Below are 20,405 nucleotides of genomic sequence, written 5' to 3' on the forward strand. Positions count from 1 at the left end.
ATGATTATTTCCATCAGTACTAAACTAATAACAAACATCAAACTACCAAATTGTCTTAACATAATCAAAGAACCAAAAACTACCAATCATCTTATCTTTTTCAGATGTCCATCCTCACCAACTTATTGTACAAAATGCGGTCATCCCTCCCGGTATTGCTTTCCAACAATGCACTTTGAACAATATCCTAACACAAACATTAAAAGTCAGTATTTATAACTTCATAAACTTTATATTGGGTTAATAATATTTCTAACCTTAACATCTCTATGAGACAAGAATTTCCCCAAATTATGGATGATCAACCGCATGTCTTCAACCTAAAATGAAATGAACTTTAGATACTAACATAAACTTAAACTTAAACTTAAACTTCAATTATTATTAAACAAGAACTCGACTTACCCTTATGTGACCAACTCGATTTCGGTCAAAAAACCTGAAAGCCTGTTTATGAATCAAACAAAAAACTTTATATTAAGAGTTAAAAGAAAACAACGATAAAATTGCAAAATATGATATGAAGAGAACATGCCTGCAAAAGCTCCTTGTCAATATTCTCTTTCTTTTTTATTTCCTCCTTTTTATCTTTTTCTTTTTCCTTTTCGGTTTCCTCCGCATCTACTAACTTAATACTCGGATTTACGGTTTCGTTAGCTTTCGACTTGTCTTCGGTTTTTGTATTTTCAGTGTCATCAATCATATCTTCATCTTCTTCGGGATCTTCTTCGGGATCTTCTTCAGGATCTTCATCCATATCTTCATCACCTTCGGTTTTGATATCTTCTCCCTTCTCAGTAGCATTAGTTTCCACATCAGCATTAGTTTTCTCATCCTCTGTTTGTTCGTCTTGTGTTTCCGCTTTAGAATCATTAGTTTTTACACGCTTAGCTGGCGTGTTCGCCTTTTCCTTTTCGGAAGCTTCTTCTAACGGCCTCTTCTTTAGGTTTCTTTTAGCCACATATTTAATCCTTAATTTCTAAATAAAAAAAATGACACCAAAAATAAGATAAAACAAGAACATGACAGAGACTGCATAAAGAAATGATGAGGTGTCGTTGATTTAAACCAACCTGGAGAAATGTTAATATCCGAGAACCCATTTGATACTGAAGCATTTCATAAAATGTTTCAGCAAATAACGATAGCTGTCATGGAAAAAAATTGAAGAAAATGTAAGTGGGCTTGTAGAAGAACCGAGCGAACAGGGTTTTCTTGTTTGTGCTCGTTCGTTAAGAAAAAGAACATGTTAATGTTCGTTAACAATATAAACAAACGGTTCACGAACGTGACTAAACATAAATGAACGAACATAAGTGTATTAAAACCAGTTAAAAGTAATGTGAAAAAACACAGTGATGGGCCTAAAAAATAATTAAAACCAGACTTAGTTGAAACTGGCCAAAAAATGTAAAATGAATAATATGTAAACGAACGAACTTAAACAAGCATAAATGAATATGATAAACAAAGTTCACGAACATAAATCAACGAACAAGACATGCATTCATGTTCGTTCATTTGACTGAATGAACAAAATGTTTTGTTCATGTTTGTTCAGTTGTTAAATAAATGTTCGTTCATTAACATAATTAAATAATTTATTTGGGTCTATAAAAAAAAAGATTACCTCAAATGTTGATTCTTCAATATCGTTATCATCATAACCCAAAAGGGAATCAAGTGAAAGTGACAACGAACGCAGCTGTCATAGAGAATGACAATATAATGATTAAGTACACGCTAGTAACACAATATGATTAAAAACAACATTTTATATATAAATAAAAAATAAATAAAAAAATAAAAGGTTACGCACCTTAGAATTTTTGTTCCCTTTGGTTTGAAGAATAAACCCAGGATGCCGAGGAATCTCCTCTAATTTCTTATCTTTGACCCTTGACTCGGTTTTATCATCTTTTTCTTTTTTCACCTTCTCCTCTTTGGATTTTTCAACGTCTTTTAACTTCTCGTTATTTCCATTATTAACTTTAGCTTTATTCTCATCTGTTACATTATCAGTTTCTTTTTTGTTATCCTCTTTGCTCGACTCAGTGACCACATTTGATGCCTTTGACTTTGAAGTTGATTCGTTGACTTCCGGTTTGACCTCACTTTCCTGGTTGACTAATGTTGCACTTTGTTCTTCACTTTTAGTGTTGGCATTCTTAGCTACTACTTTACGCTTCACAACTTTTTTTATTACTTTCTTTTTAACAATTTTCTTCCCGCTCACACCACCTGCACTCTTAACTGGTGCCACCTCATCTTCTTCCTTAACAGTGACATCTTTGGAATTATTATCAAGCGGTGCCACCTCAGATTGTGTCCCTTCATCTTCGTTCTTAACAGTGGCCTCTTCAGGGTTATTTTCGGAAATATCTTGCTCTTTAACCGGTGTCGACTCAGATTGTGTGCCTTTGCCTTTGACTGCTTTCTTAACGGTTTTCTTAACAGGGACCTTTTTCGTAACTTTCTTTCTTGTAAAAGTCTTCACATCAGGAGATGGATTATCAGTTGACTTTTCTTGACCAGCAGCCTCAGTGGTTGTCTCTTCCACTGTTTTAGGATCTAATGTTTCACTTGGTTCGGTTGTGTTTTCGGGTTTATTATTTTTTTCAGCAACTTTCTTTTTTACAACTTTTCTTATTATTTTCTTTTTTCCACTACCAGTCTTTGTGACAGCAGCAACATCTTCTACTTTCTTCTCGGTTTCCGTGTTACCTTTGACTCCCTCATTTCCCGGCTTCTTAGCTTTTGCCTTTGCCTTTTCATTGACTTTTGACACCGATCCAGAAGCTTTCTTTTTTACTGGTGCCGTATCCTTCTTCACATCTTCGGTTTTCTCAGGTTCCGTCTCTGAGCAAAATCGATATAAAAACTCAATTTTCAACAATTACATAAAAGTAGGCCTACAAACAAACCCCATTCTGCGCGAAGTTCGTTTATAATAAACAAACAAGAACAAAGAAAGTTGTTCGTTTACGTTTGTGGACGTTCTTATCAACCACACTCATTTTCTTCATTCAGGTACATTTTTCATGTTTGTTAATCTTTGCCCACTTATGTGTGTTTATGTCCAACACGAACACATTCATTTTTTTAACAAACAAACATGAACAAGAATATGCGTTCGCTTAAATGTTCGTGTTCGTTCAGTTCGTTTACAGGCCTACATAAAACCAAAAAATATCCATATTTTACCTTTTATGCCTTCCTTTTTTTCTCGAGAGACCTATGCAAAAAAAATAGAAAAACAAATTTTAGTTGGTTCGGTTCTTTATTTTTATATTTTACTTTTAACTGCACGTAAAATAGGAAACCGTGTACCTCTCGTTTAAGACGTTCTCGCTCTGCAACAGCTTTCTTGTGGGCCAGCCATTGATCCCTCCAAGCATCTAGTGAAGGTAAACAATTTGATAAATCAGGAAGATAGAGAACCGTAACCTCTTTATGGCTAAAAAGCCCATCTTTTCCAACTCGGTCATAATGAATCTGCAGATAAAAACAAATTAGAAATTAGAGAAATGTGCACAAATGGTCCCTGTGGTTTGATCATATTGTAAGTTCGGTCCCCAGACTTAAAAAATTGAACACTTACCCTCACATGAATGGCACTAAGTTTGGACTAGGTTACATGGGATTAACTAACTGGGATTAACGGTGGGGACTAAGCATGCAACCCTCTCACAAATGTTTGGACTAGGTTAATCTTTAAAAACTAGAAACCAAACTTGCAATACGGTCAAACCATATGGACCATTTGTGCAATTTTCTCTATAAGTTATCAATGAACTTAATTAATTGGATTACCTCAAGAAAAGGATTCCAGCGTTGGCAGTTGTTTAAATCGAGTCCTGTGATGTCTTTGGCATGCCTACACAACATAAATTGATTATTTAATAATAAAATATAAAAGAGCTTGTAAGTGTAATATTTAACGTGTGTAAACGAACCTGATGGCAGTATGAACGAGAGTTGACTTATCAACTGAAGGGTCATTGCCATCAGAAGGTTCCCACAAGCCTCCAATTGCAATTAATGCATTCCCATTTTTAAGACAAGCAAACCGAAGCATATTGCAAAAATGGGGAATTCGGTCGTCATAATCTCGATCGGATGATAGCTCCTCAAAAGCATTTTGGCTAAGCCCACTCATCAATATCACCTGAATCAATTAAACAAAGATATCAAATATGAAACAACATTACAATGCATGCGAGATAACAAAAGATTCACCTTTGCATTCCACTTAATACTTCCACTCTCTGATTTTAGAGAATTATCGACCACGGTTACAGCCGATGCCTCTTTATTCTGAGGTTCATCGTCAACTTGAACAAAATCATGCTCAAAACTGTTTTTATCATAACAACAATTGGTTAACGTTTAACTGTAACATCCAAACTTGTGAAACACAGATGCAAAAAGAACAGAACAAAGGTCATACCTAACAGGGACAGTCAAAGGAACTTTAACGTCATCCTTTGACCAATTGACAATCACCTGCAACAATTTAGCATTTGAGTTGTTGTCAAATAGCCAAATAGGAAGAACAATTAGTAACTGATCCAGACGCGTGACATACCTTGGAACATTCCGGAGAAGTAAACAGCCTAGGATATCTCTTATCAATTGACAGATAATCCCTCTCTACATCTACTAAACTGGACGAATAAACCTGCAAATATTGCACTTAAAATCGTCAAATGTCTTCATAATTTCAAACCATTCACAAATAAGCCACATTTGTGTCACTTAAACGAAGATAATTCAAAATGCAGTAGCCCGTAAATTCACTCCAAACAACCTTAAATCACCATCAAGATTCCATGAGATTCAAAAATGAAAAGAAGGGGTTCTGGTGACAAATGAGCAACGAAAAGTCAACAAAGGGGTTTGAGTGTTTGACTAGTTAAGTTATAGCTATGTAACAGAAACGGAATAGGTTCTAACTCAACAGAACAGAAAGATTGAAGTGGACAAAAAAAGGATGGGAACTAATAATCATGGCCCGTATGTGCCTTTTGTTACCTTGCAAACATAATCTCTTCGTTTCTCTTTGACGGGTGAACGACGCCTTCACGATAACAGAATACAAAGTTAGCGTTTATTCACGAAGGCTGCATAACATAACTTTAAGAAACAAAATCCACCTATGTGGTGAATCCCAACGGTCCCAAGAAACTTTTGGTGGGGTTCGTTCACGCCTATCCCTTTCACGTAGACGTTCACGTTCCCGCTCTCGTTCTCGCTTTCGTTGCCTTTCCCATTCTCGTTCCCTTTCACGTTCACGTTCTCGTTCGCGTTCACGTACAATCTCCCGACGACGTTCTTCGTCTCTTCGGTCAAGTTCTCGGGCACGTGCCATGTAATCAGGTTCAGCGGTTGAACCATGAAGACCTTTTCGTGAACCGTAATCCCTACCAGGTGGCAGGCTAACACCATAACCGGGATTAACAGAGGTATGAGCATAGACAAGATCATCCACACGTTGGGCAGGGGCCGAGGCCGGGGTCGGGGCAGCCCCTAATATTGATGGAGCATGGTGTGCACGATGTGATAGACCGGTTATCATTGACCCGCGTGACGAACATTAGCCGCCGCTGCAACCCTTGCTGCTAAATAATCAGCTTGTCTGCCAGAAATGTTTTATTGCTACTTAGTGGTTTGAAATATCAAATTATTAATAGCTTTCTTCAATGGTACTGTTTTAGAAAGCGGTTATTCATGCAGAGAGAGTAAAGAAGTATGACATCAGCACTACATACGTCTCATTCATTCATAAGTAGAGGCTTAGAGGTGGCAAAATAGATGGGGGGCAAGTTGAGTAATGGTCGATTTTGTATACGAATCAAAACACGCCTTTTTTTTTATAAAAAAAAAAGAAACCTTTTATTAATAAATAGTGTGTTAAATATGATTACAAGAATTATATTAGGTTGAGCAATTGGCCCAAACGGGTGTATAGGTTGATTCGGGTAGATTTGAGATGCTTTTTTTCTAATAAAAAATAAAAACTTCTATTAAAAACAAGTGTTGAATAATGATAAGCTTTTTGAATAAAATGATCTGGGTGGAGGTTTTGTGCATTACAAATACACTTTGAGCTACTTTTGGACCTACTTGACACGTTTCTTTTCTAACTAGCATTTTACTAATGTTACCAGTATTTTAAGATTATTACCTAACTAACCATTAATAAGTAGATGGTTTGAAATTGTTACCTAGAACTCCCTTCAACAGAAGTAGATTGAAGTGATTGAGCCTGTAGCAATTCTTTCCGGAGTGCTGACGCAGCATCCAGACGATCATATATGTCCCCCTATTTCAAAATTTAATAGACAGAAAACCATAAATATCACAGAGAGCAAAAAAAATAACAAAAGTTTCCATATTACTGATAGGCCAAACATAATAATGTACATTTATTAATTTGGTAGATGATAAACTGTGACCGTCTATATAAGAATTATGATTAAAAAAAACCTGATGTTGATGATGACCATAAGCAACTGAATCAGCAAACCGGGCAGTAGGGTCGTTTTGTGAATCATGAGCAGAATATGCACGCGAAAACTCACTCTTTTGACCGTATTTTTGACTAACCATAGAATACTCGCCAGTTGGTTCTTGCACGGTCGGAACATAAGCGGTTCGACCTTCCAAACCAGATGGTCCAGGTCCTTTAGCACTTGCACCAGGAGTCTGCACAAGTAAATATTAAGTTTACAAGCGATTAAGTTAGTTAAATCAAAGGCAATAGTTTTACTGTCCGGTAAGGGATATTAGGGTTTAATGTAATAAGTAAGCTGGTTCATAACAAAACGATACTGTAACTAGATATTATCAAACGTTTATTCCATGTTTTTAAGTATTAAACAACGTATAACTCGAGAATAATAAAAAAAAACCTAAGTAGTTAATGCGGAAAAATATTGGATATCGTCGAGGACTGATATTTGAGATATCGGTTATCGTGGTGAGATATCGGTGGTATATCAGTAACTTTAATATCATGCAGAATTTATATATATAACACTTTAACACTAACAATTCAGTATATACTCATACTAGTAACAAATTATCCTTTTGCAACTTGCAAAGCACTATCAATTGTAGCAAGTAGGGACTGATTAAGACTCAAAACACTGATATCGGAAATATCGGTGAAAAATCGGTCAATATCGTCAATATTATCAGTAGCGGATATTCTGAGCGATATTTTGACTGATATTTCACATGAGCACCGATAACCGAGACTGACTGCATAGAAAAATACATAACTTAAGTTTTCACAAATTTCCTGAATAGCATTTCAAGGTTAACACACCTTTACTTCTCAAATACACGAGGTTCCATTCGGAGTTAACATTTGTAGAAAGTGTTTATCTTTAAATTTGTTCACCCCCTTTATCAAAAAAGTAAAAATCTATAATGAGACGCAAAAACATTGGGACAGAAAACATAAAGATAAACGTTTTCTACAATTGATACCTGCAAATAGATCCATTGTGTGTTTAAGAAATAAAGGATGGTAAAACATAAAAAACTATTTAGAGAGTTGCGAACACTTAGACTGGTTATGTATTTTTACTAGTACTCTTGACTTACATGTTGTCTACTACTTTAAAACATGAAACAAATGTTTGTTAATTCCAAGATATAATATCGCTTTGTTATGAGCCTATTTGCTTAATCAAATTATCCTGAATATCATATCATAAGCTGACTGACCTGTAGAGCACTGCTGAGTGCCATTGCACCATACACAGCACTATATTGACCACCATAATGAGCTCCAGCAGATGGATGACTTGCTAACATGGCTGCTTGCCGTGCTGACATCTGATTGGCCCCACCATCAGACCCCAACTTCAAATCAAAGTGAAATCAGTTACACATTTCACAAAATAAATGCTTTTAGGCATTGCTACACTTACAATTCTATGTTTTCTTGATGAATTCGTTCACATTTTGCGGTAACCGCATAAGTGCCATTCAATTCATCTTTATAAAAACTCACATAGTCACATTATCTTCATAGCAAATTAACAATGAGACATACTGAATCCTTGTAGACAGTACATAAATATTAACCCAATGTTCTATACAGTTCAAATGATGGATTGCATTCAAAACTTCACATTTCAAGCAAGATAACACAAGCGGTATTTTCCACAATTCCACTAAGTCATGCCTTTTTACAGTAGCATAACATGAATATAAGACAAATATTGAAATGCTGATCCATCTTTTAAAACTTAACTGGCAACTAATGAAGACCATAAATAACATAAATAACCTTGTTTATATCTCAGACCAATCAGCAAAGTAATACTTTCAACCATTTTAGCAAAACAATAGTATAAATCACCTAATAGCTGTTCTGTAATCACTTCTATCTTAAGCTCCTACCGGATCATGAAATCGACTTTCTTTACTTTTCATGTTACGTAGACGATGAGGATTGCAAAATTAGGTCAAATAGCAAGCTCAACAAGACTATATTCAGCTACAACTATAGTTATTGTTATGATCATTATCTTAACAATATTCTGATTATCGTAAAGAATATTATTGAGCTTTAAGAATACTGTTAAATTGATTAACTTTACTATCTTCAGTTTCATGCCCTAGAAACCAAATCTATTCAAAACAAAATAACTACACATAAAGTCAAACTTTATATAAATTTCTTACATTTTGACCATAAGCAGGTTGACCAGAGTAAGCCTGTTGCTGCTGCCCATGGGTATTATTCCCTCTTAATGGATACATCCTGCAAAAACCAAAAATTTTAAAAAAAATTGTTTCAATTTAATTCATATATATTCTTTCACACTAAACTAAAAGGCAAACGGGCAGCAAGCGGCACCGCTAGCCCGTTTTGGATTTAAAAATCGAGTCTTTTATAAACTATATTATTATTGCATAACCCGTTGAACCCGGTTAAGTAGCTCCACAACCCATCATTTAAACAAGTCCAATCGTAAATTCAAACAATTGAATCACCAATTCATCAAAAACAAACCAAATTTCACGATTTTCAATCTAAATCATGAAAAAATTAACTTTCAAATCAAACCCAAATCAAGAAACCCTAAATTCAACGTTACAAGGCAAAATCTGGGAAATTAAGAGATGGGTAGTGAGAATTACGTTACGAATTGTGTACGCCGATGATGAAGTAGGCTTTTAACGGTGACCCACGAGCGTAATTTGACGGTGGTTGTGAATTGAGAAATTGGCGTTTGTGGTGTTTAATGTGAAGAGTGTGGTAATTGATTTGGGGGTAGTTTGGAGCCCTACCCGAATAAACGGGTGGTCTATTATTATTGGCCCGGATAACTTTGGGCCTGGTTGTTGTGTTCGAATCGTGATATGGTGAACATAGAATCTGTTTAGTTACTAGTTTGGTTACTTTGGTCTAGAGATGCATAAACCGGGTATTTTCAGAAACCGGTTTTGGATATGGCCAACAAAATTCAAAACCAATTGCGGGTATAATCGGGTTTTTAACCAGGTTTTTTTCGGATTTCGGGTTGGGTAGGGTCGGGTTTTGACCGGGTATTGGTGGAACCGGTTTCAGCGAATCCGGGTCAGTTACGGGTACAGTTCCAGGGAGAAACCCAAAGTCCGGTCCGTATCCACAGACAGAGTATGGTCGGGTCCGGTTCCAGATAGAATCCGTCAGATCGAATCCGAAACCGATTTTTTATGCACCTCTACTTTGGTACTTTGGTTGTCAAAATGCAAGTGTTTTGGTTGATTTTTATATTTTATGGTTTTGAATTTTAATTAGTTTTTTGGTTGTTCAAAATGTAAGTATTTTGGTTGATTTTTATTTTTTATGGTTTTGAATTTTAATTAGTTTTTCTCTTTCAAGATTATAATTTTTATTTTAGTTTTTCAAGAAAAAAAATAGTAAATTTTGTTTTAAAGCTATAACTTTTTCTGATATGTTAAAAATAATTTTTTTTATTTAAAACTATAACTTTTTTTCTATTCAGTTTTTTCAAAATTAAATTTTTCATTCAAATATAAGTTTTACACATCTAAAACTACATATTCAACTTTGAGAATATCATGCATCAAGTGAGCGTAGATTTCTAGACATGGTATGTACTATGCAATGTCGTAAAAATAGGTTTACAATGTCAAGTACTCGATACAAGGTATGTCATCGAGGGGAGTTTCTTTAACTCCGCCTAGTTACTAAGAATCGATCAAATATGGTCAATCTCAACCAGAATCACATTTAGTCGTGAATTTGAGCCGATTTTGACTTAAAAAATAAAACATAATTCACATTTTTATAATATTAAATAATAAATATCATTTTTTTAATTAATGATTAGCAATTCTTAAAATAATTTATTATTTAAAAATGTATTTTTCTTATTTATATTGATATTCACATATTTTGTTATAAATATGAGTAAACTAATGATATTCTACATATATATTATCCAAAAGTTAATTTTCTTTATATTTACCATGTCCGAGTACTATTCGAGTACTCCCCAAGTACTCCGAGCACACCTAACTTCCCAATCAACTGCCTAGGGTCCGTCTAACGACTTTTGCAACCTTGGTACTATGTATAATGTATATGTTTTATAATCATGTTGCACATTGATGTTTATAATAAGTCACAATGTCATAATATTAGGGATCATATGCTTCTTTTGAAATAAGTCATTAATATTGGCTACCATGTATGCAACTTTAAAATAAGTATAAGTAAAAAAGGCATTATGTGGCACAACTACAAGACATCAAATTATCTTCAACATTTTAAGCAGGGATTTTATTTTGTTTGAACAACAATTTTTTACACCTAAATAGCACATAACGTTGCACTTGCAAGAACTGAAACTCACACCACTTTTGTAGGGGACAAGCATGTGACCTTCGTCATTTTCGGTTTAACTTGTATTTGTTTTTTGTATCTAAAACCCGACCCGTTTTGGTATTTCGGATCTTTCGTTATTAATAAAATATTGGGTTTTATGTTCGTTTATGTTACTCAATTGTTAGATCAAGAAATTATCTCTTTCGGTACGTTAAAACACTTTTTTTTGCTAAAAACGAGTTAAAACAGACTTAAGAGACTAATATTGTCAAATAACAAAAGCATGTAACTCTTGAAAGAAATATTATAGTCAACCCTTCATTCTTTCCCTATATAAATAAGACCAATGCATCATACTTGGGTTTGCTCATTCACCTAAAACGCTCCCCAATCTAGATCTAAGTATTCTTTCTTCAAACTCTTGATAGTTTGACTTTTCAAGGTCAAACTACTTCTAATCTTTGTTTATAACTAATTCTTGTTAATTAAAGCTTGTTATTATAGCTTTTTTAAAACATACTCCTCTTGTTTCTTTGGCTTTCCCTTCTGCGGTCATGTCTGTTTAGGTGTATTGCTAGGCAAGGCTTCATGGAGGACTATTATAGTCCTTGTTAACACTTTAAATTTTGTTTAAGCTTATTATTAATGTTAATGTTTAGCTCTATTTATTTAGTTTCCAAATCATTTTAATGAGTTCTATGGTAATGAGTATGTGGCAACCATCCTCGGTTTCATTCCGATTCAAGAGCCGAACCAAAACCGAACTTTTGTTTAAATACTTTATTGTTAACATATTGTATGAAAGACTTGAGTATTATCAATTCTAAGTTTATTTTAATAAGTTCTATTGTATTGGGGATGTGGTAACTATCCTCGGTCTTATTCCGAGTCAAGGACCAAACCAAGACCGAACTCTCGTTTAAATGCTTTATATTTAAAATGATTTATTAATATGTTACATGTAAGATTTGTGTATTATAATTTCTAAGTTCCTTTTGATAAGTTCTATGGTATTGGTGATGTGCGAAAATATATATATAAATAAAACACAAGTCGCAACTAAGCTTTAAAAACCAAACAATCTATCCTAGTTCACACAAACGGCAAGTGTACCGATCGCGTATAGCACAGATAAGGAAAGTCCGGATATCGAACTCGAAGACACGTGAAAACGTTTATAATTACTAAACTCTAACCAAGACTCACCAAAATATTATTTAAAGGATTTTTTAAATATTTAAAATTGATTAAACTACTTAACTTAATTAAATAAAAACTTTTAACAAAACTTTGAAAACTTTGACTGCAGTGATAAAAACGTCTACCTAGGAATGAATCATGTTGATAGAAATAACAAGACAACGGATTGAAAATATTCAAGACACCGATTATAAAAGATGACACAACTAAAACTTGTTTAAGAAAGTCAAATTCCCTCTCAGTCTCTCTAACAATCTCTAACTTATTTTAGTTGATTTTAAAGAATAAACCGGAAAACAATTATTAACGTGTTCAAATGACGACTCACCTCTCGGTCACACCGACACACTAACCTAATGGAAACGAATACTACGCAACCAAGGATAGAGGAACAATTTAACTTAACCCAAATTAAACCAACTAATTGCACATAAACACTCAAATTTGACAAGACAAAAACCCGCTCTCGCGCGGTCCTAATTCTAACAAGTAAAAGCTACGAGACAATATTACTTCTTATCACCTCTCGGTCTCAAAGAATGTGTATTTTAACTGATTTTAGATGATTATATTACCCACTTATCCCTACGGTTGTACTTCCCGCAAATAAACCCAAAACACCAAGTAAAGAGTTTAACAAGCAATCAATTAATCAAAACCGATTCAATTAACTAATGCAAGAGGATTATAAGTAATAACAAATAAAACACAGCCATCACACACAATCTAATTTATGGTTTAGTTAAACTTTACATCAAAAATTTAAGTCTTGAACATCAACAATCCATTAAACAAGTCAAAACCACTCAACAATCATCTATCCTAGGTAGAACAAGCAAGATTAGCTACTCATTGATTTTGGACAGCCATGTATACTCAAGAAAAACATCATAAACATCATCATAAACATAATCAAACTCATTCAAGATCCAAACAATATCAATCACAAGACAACCAATCAATCAATTGCCAAACAATTCAAAGTAAAAGACCAAATCAACAAAGTTAGGGTTCTTGAACAATAATTAAAGTTTATGGATGTTTTACTATGAAGTATGGCTGATATTTATGATTGTTTGAAGCCCCTAGCTGCTGCCCCAAGGTCACTCTTCCCTCTCCAGCCGTCCAAAACACCTCAGCCGCCAACAGCTTTCTCTTTTTCTTCTTTCTTTCTTGCGGCTGCAATTTCCGATCGTACTTAGGGTTAGGAGTTAGGTTTTTTGTGTATTTCGGGATTATGTGATTAATGGCTAATTACCCTTGTTATTAATTAAATATAATATTATAAAACGCTTTTAAGAAGTGGGCTTGGGTCGGGCCTTGACTTGTAAGTTTGAAAGTTGCACAATTAGGCCCCTAAACTCTTCAATTTAACTCTTTTTTCCACCAAACTTCACAACCTACAAGTAAACAATTATATTTGTAAAATCAAGCATAAACAAACCATAAAACTTAATAATTACACTAAAAAGCAATTAAAACATGATAAAAATGATACGGAAAGTAAGTGTGTTTCACTACACATCAAACATCCCCACACTTAAACCTTTTTCGTCCCTGAAAAAGTCTAATGCAGTTGGATCAGAATCGGAAAATCAAAGTTAAATCAAACATATAGGTTATATTTTAAAGCTCAGAAAAACGCAAAAACCGCGATTATCGATATTGTTGTCCACCTAAACCCATGCCTTAATCTTTACCGGGACAAATAAGATCCGACAATAATATTACTTAGTGGTTTACACAATTAAGACCCGCTTATTTTCTGCTTTTACCGGACCAGACCGCCCCAACTTGACTTAAACCTCAAAATTAGCAGAATTAAAACTTTGTTGCTCAATATTTATGAATAGTTAAGACGATCAAGGGTATTGTTTATCCACCTAAGCTTAAGCATTAAAGTCTACCAAGCAGCCATTAGATATGATTAAGGTTCAATTATTTATAGCTAGTGCTCCCCACAACATGACATACCCCCGTTATCAAGCAATACCCCAAATCCATAACCATAGGTGAGTATGCAAAATTTCATCTGTAGGGCTTACATGTAGCGTGTCCTTTGTGGTCCGTTTCTTAATGGTAATGAGACGCGAGCAAGGGGACCCCACATGACTAACAGCGTGGATGATCAAGTCTGTAGTGTATTTGTACTTTCGTACTGTTGTGATCATGTTTATAGACTTATAAGGGTTTGCTCTTTGGCTTTATTTTAAATACCCACAACCCCACTTAGGAATTGTGAATACCCAGCTAAATAGATTGCATACAGACCCATGGTTTCCGGACCCGAAGCATCCCATCAATACAGAATTTAAGGTTATAAAACCATACGTCGATGAGGTGTAAAACACTAAACTATCATTTTAAGATTTATATCACATGCTACACGGCATACTCTAACGTTAAACCTACCCAAGCATCATATGATAACGTATTCAAAATTTTTTAAAAAAACTCATGATATTTCCACTTTTTCATACCAAAATTTGAGGCTTGAGTATGGCCCGACCTTTCATTGCTTATTTTCCATGGACAAAACGCTTTACCCACAAAAGATTTCCGTTTAACCGTTTTATCAAATTTGCCCTTTCATTTTCAAGGCTGAGCCTACCGACACATCCCAAGTTAAGTGCGTTTTCTTTTATTTATCTCGTATTATTAGTAGTTTGAAAAACCGATTTCCGAATAAAATCATCATCTCCGACTTTAACGCAAAAGAAACTAAAAACAAGGGACATTTTTTTTTATTTTATATTATTTTATTTTATTTTTTAAACTTAAACAACGTACGAAAACGAAAAACAAGTGAAAACTTTTTATTTTTTAAATTTTTTATTTTTAAATTTTTTTTCTACAACTAAGTAAAATAAATTCCCATCCCCACACTTAGAACGAAATCGTCCTCGATGAGAACAAGGAAAAGAAATAAAATAAAAATAAAACATAAAGCATAAAATTAAAACTTTAAAGGACAGAAATTAAAATAGAGAACGGGTTACTCCCCTGGTTTAGATGCAAATTCTTCATCAGCTGTGTATGAATCAAACGAACGACCGTATAGCATTTCATTCGCGGCCGCAACCTCGGGTGAACCAGTTCCAAAACGCCATCAGAGCTACCATGCGCATAATAATACCTGTAAAAACTCAAACTCGCTCGCATGTAGCGGCGTACAAAACAGAAAACAAAAACATAAGAAATAAACATATTTTTGTGTTTTTGAATTTTTTTTTTTTTTTTGATTTTGATTAAATATTTATTTATTTTTTTTGTATTTATAAATATAAATAAAAATAAAACAAATAAAAACAAATAATAAAGAGAATCATAATACAAACTCTACAACTCGGGCTGTCTCCAGAGAGCGCTTAGTTTAACGGGTCCTCAGCCTGACCCCAAATCTCAATTTCAATCAGGTGGCTTCTCCTTTATCCGTTTTCCACTCGACCCGTTTCGTTTTATTTGTCTACTAGTAGTTGGGAAAAACTTACCAGAAAAATTTAAAGAGATTTTGAAAATCTGAAACGGGTCAGACCACCAAGACTTATACTTACCCGGACCAAACTTTATACGAGTCGTGTAATGAAGGAGGATGTCATCTTTGTTGTGTGTCAACTTTTTATGTTGTTTCGTATGTCGTATCCTCACTTTCAAGTTCGTTTGATCCAAGTATACATGTTCCCTCTTCTGTGATGTCTCCCTGAAAATTAGTCTTCCTATTCCTTCAATGTCACCTCCCGGGTCAAATTGCGTATCATCTACTTCCATAGAGGTATCCTCCACAAGCTCTTCATGACAACCCTCGATATCAAAGATAACCACATTCGCCTTCTTGACCTCCGTCAAAGTAGATGCAATGATATCCGGCAGCTTCCTCTTTTCATCTAAAAACGCATACTCAAGGTGGGCAGGCGAATCCTTAATCTCGAAGGAAGAAGGAGGAATCTCGACCGAAGGTCGGTCCATCGGATCGTCTCGTACGATCTTAGCAGACACGCCAGATTCAGGGGTATGCAACTCGGTGTCGGCATCAAAGGGCTGATTAGTTACGGCAACCATCTCAATCTCTGGAATCTCCCTATCGAGAATCTGGGTGTCGGAGGCAGATCCTCCACAGATTTCGCTGAGAAACTCCCCAACATGCTCCATGATGGTATCAATGAAGTATAAGGAGTCATCAGCAGCCTTGGGGTGTTTCAGTGATTGTCGAACGTCAAAGGCGATGTTCTCATCCCCAACTCTTAAGATTAATTTACCCTCGCAGACATCGATCAATGCCTGTGCAGTGGCAAGGAATGGTCGGCCTAAGATGAGTGGGACACTATCGTCATCGTTCATGTCCAGGATGACAAAGTCCACCGGGAAGATGAACTTGTCGACACGAACAAGCATGTTCTCGACCACCCCTCGGGGGTATTTCACAGAACGATCAGCAAGCTGGATACTCATACGGGTGGGCCTCGGTTCGCCTAGACCCAACTTGCGATACACGGAATATGGCATGAGATTAATACTGGCACCGAGATCTGCCAGCGCATGGATGACCGTATTATCACTCAAGATGCAGGGAATTGTGAAACTCCCAGGATCGGACATCTTTTCTGGTAACTTTCTCTGCAAGACTGCAGAGCAACCAGCACTCAGAGGAATGGAAGAGACTTCGGCTAACTTCTCTTTGTTCGAAAGAATATCCTTAAGGAACTTTGCATATTTGGGCATTTGCGTGAGTGCCTCAAGGAATGGGACATTTAGATGAAGTTGCTTCAGAAGGTCAAGAAATTTGGAGTTCTGCTCCTCGTCTCTATCCCTACGGACTCTCCCGGGATACGGGAGTCTAGGTTTGTAGACTCTCGGTGGTGTGCTGGGTAGTGGCTGGTTCTCGGCCTGTGCTGTACTTCCTGGGCTGTGCCTCTGATGTACCCTGGCCGGTGGAGACTCCAACTGAATCTCCTCGTCTACCTGCTCTTCTACATCTACCGCAGGTTCGTTAACGACTCCTCTCGTCGCTTCCTGAATCACGGGCTCGCTGCGTGCCCATGCACCGCTCCTTGTCGTCACAGCCTTCGCGAACGCCTTCGGATTTTGTCAGTGTTACTTGGAAGTGTACCTGGCGACCTTTCATTTAGACGACTTGCTATCTCTCCCATCTGACGCTCAAGATTTTGAATTGACGCTCCTTGATTTCTCATGAATGACTCGTGCTCCCGGAATTTCTCTTGAGTTTCTTTGTGACGGGAGTCCCCCCGAGTCATATACTGCGACAACATCTGTGTCTGCTGTGCCATCATCTCCTCTAACGTGAACTTCTTCTCCCTACTACTCGTTCCCTCACCGGAATTCTGGAATAGGCTCTGACGTTGCTGGAAGCCGGACTGATTTCCGTTCCTCCAGTTTGAGTTTTGGTTACCTCTCCACCCCGAATTATAAGAATTGAAAGAATGTTGATTTCGGTTTGGATTATTAACGAAGTCGACTGCCTCCTCCTGGAAACCTACGGGGCATTGAACGGTATCGTGTCCCCTCTACAGATCTCGCATAACTTACTTTTCACTGATTCCTTGTGGAGACGACCATACTTACCCGTACTAGTTATAGGTACTTAAGTTATATAAATACTTGTTTTTTATTAGAGCACGACATCTACATCAAAACTCCATTTCATCTTCCGCAAAAGTATCCATGGTGATATACTCTTCATCCATTCCTCTACCAACAACATTAAGTTAGTAAAATTGGTAAGTCCCTGACTTTGTTGTTGAGGAAAAGGAGGGAGTGCTTCGTCGTCCTTCGATTCATATTCAGAAACAGATGGTTCACTCTATGTCGTGTCTTCAATTTCTTCAGCATGAGAGTCTTACAAAAAACAATTTATGTATTAGCATTTACAACATATTATTGAGTATAAAAATAATTAAAAGGAAGTAGAATAACTTTCATCATAGTCTTCAATGATTGAGGAACTAGCATATTCATGTTGTTGCAAGTATGGAACTACCGTCGACCACGCCACATGAATTTTACATGTGTAACCCGGAACAAGGGAAGCTAGTTGGTATATTAAATACATATCACTTTCTTGGTGAATATGTGAGGTATATGAACCTCAATTCTATTCATAGTAGAGTGTTAACTCTAGACAACAACATTGACGGTCAATCTGAACACATCTACATATGTTGTCAACCAACTCAAAATAATTGATCTGATAACTAAGAACGCAATGCTACAAGTTATCGGAGCACCTATAACAATCCCTTGTGTGTATGACACTTCACCCCATAATATAACTGTACCACAAAGGGATTGAATGACAAAGAATAAGACATTTGATGCTTGAATAAGGAAGTGGAAGGAGGGTGGAATTAAAAAGTGGAAGGATGGTGGTATTTATTATTGATAAATAAACAAATTGTCATAGTTTCTTAAAAAAATAATATCACCCTATATTAGGGTTGCATGTTACCATGTTGATTAGCCTTCATATATACAGCCTAGTGAACCGGATTTGAGACCGGATAACACTCTCCCCCAACGTGCTTCGCGTGGTCGGGGCGTCATGGTTGACAAAGACCTCGGGTATAGCTCGTACATGATGATGAGGGGGAGGTTCCCTCAAATTTTGGAGGGCCTAGAGCCAACTATGTGGAGGGTCCCTCAAATTTTGGAGGCCCTACTCCCAACTATGGGGAGGGTCCCTCAAAATTTGGAGGGGCAACACTAGATTGGCAAGCCGGTTATCGACCTTCATTTCAAAATGTTGGGCAGGGATCATCAAGCATTCAACTAGGTACCCAGTCAAATGTTAACAACCACCAAGAAAACAATTGAGTATCCTCTTTGATTGACTGCACTCCTACTAGTAATATGATTCTTGCGATGTACACGAACCACCCGGGACACTTCCAGAATGACGATTATACCGTTCTTAGTGTACAACAACCGCGATGAGCTTGGACCTACAACTGACTCAACCCGAAGGCTCTAGTCCACCAAGTGATGATGAACGTCAAGATCCAGAACAAAGATGTGTACAACCACCAAGACATCCAAGACCAATTGTTGTGGCACGGCTGTCTGAACCGCTATCCGCATAGACATTAAATAATTACGTAGATTGTAACTTTAAATTCAGCACATGTAATATATTATTTTTAGAATTTTTAATAATTAATTTTAGATCATGTAATATATTATTTTTAGATTGTTGCTTTCAATTTTAACTAAGATATTTAAATATTACAATTACGTAATATTTTAATAAGATATTACCCTAAACCCTAATATTTAACTAATATTTTTAACATATTATGATAATTAGGGGTTCAAATTAAAACCTAACCCGTCATTACCAATGACGGATTAGGAAAAGTATTTTTATAAAAACCTAATCTGCTATTTGTAATGGAGGATTAGGAAAATATACATATTTTTTTCTCGTCTTCGTCTTCTTCATGATGTTAAGCAAACATTTATGGCATCTTAGAACGAACTGAGTTGTAAGGTTGCATGTGAATTGGTAGAGAATCCAATGTGAATTGGCAGCTTTCATATCTTGTTGTTGTGGACAATAATGAAGAGAATCCAAATAATGGTAGAGTTGCATGTGATAATGGGTAACATTTGAAATGGCAGATGATAGAATTAGCAGCTTTGACAATGGGAGCTTTGCAGATTGGTCTTGATAATGGGCAGTCCTTTGTTGTAGTGTACAATAATGAAGAGAATCCAAAGTTAGGTTAGATGGTTGGTTAGGTTAGTTAGTTAGGTTTGTTAAATGGGTTAAGTTTTCATCCTAACGGGGTTAAATCTGTTTGTTCCTAATCCGCTATTCTCAATAGCGGATTATAGATGATCCGCCATTCTCAAAGACGGATCCAAAATCTTTTTGTCCTAATCCGCTATTCTCAATAGCGGATACACCTATTTCCTTTTTCGTTTTTTGACTTTACCATTTACCTAAATTTATTATTAATCCACACCATTTCAAAAAACAAATCTGTCGGCCACTAAATCTCCAGCATGGTAAAACCAATCATCGCGGCGCACATGCATGCCATTGATGTCAACCCGCATTGTCACGCTATATCAAGAAACTAGTCAGAAGTTTAACACACGCTACATCGTGCCAAGATATGATAGTGGGGGTTACGAAGGCCGCATGTATGCATCGACGATCCCGCAATACTAATCACAGATTGTTTACATGCTCCACTTTAGTTACCGTGGGACACACACATGATCCCATGAGCTACATAAGCAGAAAAACTGATTATGGAAACTTAGAGCATCTACAACAACAAACTTTCACAAACATGGACATCACCGCCATATCAGTTTTCAAACTTTT

The 20,405-nt window shown here is 36.1% G+C and overlaps 1 pseudogene across 1 annotated transcript; it reads right to left on the reverse strand.

The window, feature by feature from the left end:
* Positions 1–85: 85 nt before the first annotated feature.
* Positions 86–9,244, reverse strand: LOC143531150 (protein SHORT ROOT IN SALT MEDIUM 1-like; annotated as a pseudogene). The gene is made up of 21 exons (XR_013134975.1): positions 9,163–9,244; positions 8,704–8,782; positions 7,738–7,875; positions 6,490–6,708; positions 6,228–6,325; positions 5,157–5,638; positions 5,035–5,080; positions 4,589–4,681; positions 4,451–4,506; positions 4,240–4,357; positions 3,957–4,168; positions 3,814–3,877; positions 3,331–3,495; positions 3,205–3,235; positions 1,820–2,859; positions 1,631–1,705; positions 1,074–1,148; positions 536–979; positions 406–447; positions 258–320; positions 86–187 (listed from the first exon to the last, which is right to left on the reverse strand). The product of XR_013134975.1 is annotated as a protein SHORT ROOT IN SALT MEDIUM 1-like (transcript).
* Between the last annotated feature and the right edge of the window lie 11,161 nt (positions 9,245–20,405).

This window comes from Bidens hawaiensis, unplaced genomic scaffold (genome assembly GCF_021521415.1).
Source record: "Bidens hawaiensis isolate Kalapana, Puna unplaced genomic scaffold, B.hawaiensis_p1.1 tig00009085_1, whole genome shotgun sequence".
In the NCBI taxonomy this organism is placed as follows: domain Eukaryota; kingdom Viridiplantae; phylum Streptophyta; class Magnoliopsida; order Asterales; family Asteraceae; genus Bidens; species Bidens hawaiensis.